The sequence below is a fragment of the Chaetodon trifascialis genome, chromosome 10 (assembly GCF_039877785.1).
Source record: "Chaetodon trifascialis isolate fChaTrf1 chromosome 10, fChaTrf1.hap1, whole genome shotgun sequence".
NCBI classification, from domain to species: domain Eukaryota; kingdom Metazoa; phylum Chordata; class Actinopteri; order Chaetodontiformes; family Chaetodontidae; genus Chaetodon; species Chaetodon trifascialis.
Window position 1 is genome coordinate 9,247,594 of NC_092065.1, and position 3,561 is coordinate 9,251,154.

Consider the following 3,561-nt stretch of genomic DNA (forward strand, 5'->3'; position numbering starts at 1 on the left):
AACACTTCTTTCATTGTGTGTTTTTTTAAAACCTAGTTTGTCAGTTGTTACAGAGCCTGATGTGTAGACCGATACTTGGCCGGTTAGTTTTTGATCTTTCCATTGGTCAGTTTTTGTACCTAAAGCAACCAGAAGATGGCAGTATATAATCAGCAGTGTCACAGCCACAGACAGAAATGCATCTGCATAAGATGAGCAGAATTAGTCACTTTAAGTGCAAAATGAAAGATTTTTCATCAGTGCATTAATTGTGTTTTAAAAACCTGATTTGTCGAAGCTGCAGGTTTAATTATGAGCTTCATGCAGATTCTAAAGAAATGACTTACTTTACTACCTTCCCACTTCCACACCTCTAAGCGAATTCATATCTATCGTTATTAGAGTTTGCATTTTCTTGTTAATTTAGTCTGACTACTCTGTGTCTGAACAGAACAAAGAGCTCCACATCCTTTCATTCCACTCTAATAACGCGATTTTTCCTCTGCTGTAAATACACAAGACTTCCTCTCATAAGATTTAAGTGCAATGACTCTTATCAAGGAAAGAGAGCCACATGATGTCATGTCATGCCAGAGGCCAATACCTCATCACTGACTCAACCAGCGCTGCTTTTAAACAAAACAGCTCGATCACAGCACGGACCTCTCTGCTCTAATCCTCTATCGTCTAAGACACTTAGCCTCGGTATAATGAGTAGAGCTTAGCGCTGTCTCAGGAGACTGTTGAGGAGTAACTCAACAGAGCCTCATCTCATCAGGGAGCTCTGTCCATGCTGTGTGCTTCAAGCGCCAAACATCAACTTCAGAATATCAGCTATGGGCTACTTGAGAAAAGAAAGAGAGAATCCACAAACTGGATCAAAGCTCCCAGAGTGTTACAGGATGAAACAGAGGCCAAATCTCGACTCAACTGGATCTTCATCGCGCAAATGGCCAACATGACCAAAGGCCAGGTTTATGGCACAAAACTGATTTTATCCAGCTCCTAAAAGTTGAAGATTTGCTTTTTTTTTCTGTTTCGATATGAACTATATATATCGAAATATATGAAATATAAATGTTAATATATCTGGATTTTGGATTGATGGTAGAACAAAACAAGACATTAGAAGACGTCACCTTGGGCTCTGGGAAATCATGATGGCTACTTTTTTGTGTGGATTATAGAGCTGCAATGATTATAATAAAAAAAAAATCATTTGGTCATTTTTTTTAAGCAAAAACTATTTGCTCTCTCCAGCTTCAGATGTGCGGATCTGATGCTTTTCTTTGTCACACATGGTAGCAAATTCAATGTGTTGCTCAGACAAGACATTTGAAGACATCCCCTTTTCTGACATTCTATAGACAAAACTATGAATCAGTCAATCAAGATAATGATCGTTAATGATTAAATGATGAAAACAATTATTAGCTGCAACCTTAATAGATTGCTTGAAAAAGAAATCATCAGATTAACTGATGATCAAAATAATGATTGCAGTCATGTATGTGAGATGGATTTTTTTCTTTGCAAACAGGTTGTGGGAAATGAAGTGGGGCCTATAGGCAGGATAGTGTGCTGCTGCAGCTGCTGCTGCTGCTGCTGGGCTCATCAGATCACACACACACACGCACCCACACACACATTTTCCATGCCAAACACGACAAGGAAGGAAAGCTTCCCCTGTTTTTTCCACATAACTGTCAGTCAGCGAGTCCGGGGCAGAGGAAGTGGGACGGATGATGATCCCACTGAGACCAAATGAAATAAAAGGATGAATAATGACGATGTCACGTCCACGTGTTCAGTTAGCACTAAGTCACCTGCACTGATTTAAGAGAAAATGCTGATTGTCTCTTGAGAACATGTGATGGGCAGGTAACACTTTAATAACCATCTCCTTTCTTAGTGTGGAGCACACTGTACATGCATTTTACACCACTGCATAGAGCTCACGCATACAAATGAGATGTGTGTTTACCAGGATGTTCCCTCTGCAACTATTAGCCTCCCTGTCAATGTGTGTTTTTAGTTAAATCTCTGCTCCATTGGTGCTCATCCAGCACAGATGACGGTGGGGGGGCTCTCTGTGGCTGCCCCACTGCCTGCTGTGCTCTTCCTCCCAGCATCCTGTTCACATTGTGTCATGGACATGTTCAGGCAGCACCCCCACATGCCCCCCAGTCACCCCACAGTGGACCCCACCTCCACCTGTGGATTGACCCATCTGCCTGGTCCCTTCCTCCCGCACAGACCTTCGCTTGCTTTCCTGTTTTTAATCTCTCTCAGGGATCATACATAAACAAACAGTGTGCAGTCAACCCACGTACACGTATCCGTCTGATAGATATGTATAATAACATAACTAGCCCGGGCTATCCCCTGTCTGGTGTAGATTACTTTAAAGCCTGAGGAGCTCTGATCAGAAATGAGCAGTATGAGTCACAGTGCCCCTGTATGAGATGGAAAGAGGATCAGCCCAGTTCCATTAGCTGTTTAAATTGTTTCTGTGATAGGCTGAGAGGCGGCAAGTGGCTGCAGGTCAGTGGGTGTCCTCCGCCTCATTTCCTGCCCAGCGGCTTGTAGAATCCAGCACCGGAGAAGAAAGAAATACTGACTCACACTCAGAGCCACCTTCTCTCTCTTCCTCTTCATACCTCTCTCTCTCTCTCTCTCTCTCTCTCTCTCTCTCTCTCTCTCTCTCTCTCTCTCTCTCTCATTCCTCTCGTGGGCTAATCCATTGTGATAAGGGCAAGCTCTCCTCTCTCCACGTGGCCTCTTTGGCCCTCAGTGAGTAAAGACCTCTGAAGTCATGCTGCTGCCGCCTCACCAAACACCGGTGAACTTCAGCAACGTGACTCAGTAAAAACACACTTTCTACCCCTGCACAGTGAGATGGAGTTGAGAGAGAAAGAGGGTGGAATTAGAGAGAAAGAAACTACACCTGGGTGCCACTTATTTCTGTATTCCCCCCAAAACACCACACTAGCAGTAGCTTGCAAAGAAAAGATATTTCTAGTGGTGTAAGTATATTTACTCAAGTACTGTATCTACAATATTAATGGACTTGTACTTTATTTGCATAGTCATTAGCAAGCTAACATTAGCTTTTAGTAAGTTGAAGCTACTTCATGTTTTTTATTAATCCACGATATTTCAGAGGAATAATATTGTACTTTTTACTTCATAGATACTCTGCAGATAAAGATTTGACATCAAAAACATATTATCACTTTATAAAATACAATGCAACTACCAGTTGGAGGTAGTTAAAATCAGCTGCAACAATAAAATGCCATTTAAACAGTAATGCAATAGTAAAGGTTTGGGCCGGATATTGAACCTTAGTACTTTGTACTTTGTGTCAGTAGCATCAAGTATTAAAAACTGTCAAATACCGACAACTGGCACACAATGCTTGGTCAAATTCATGTCATCATTTTCTTAGATATTTTCCTATTTAAATCCCATTTTCTGGTCATTTTAGAAACAACTAGCTAGCTGGTGATTTTATAGACAGATGTGCTGCTTCGGTGGCTCAGGAAGCTTCAGTGGTTAACTGCTAATGAATATAATCCG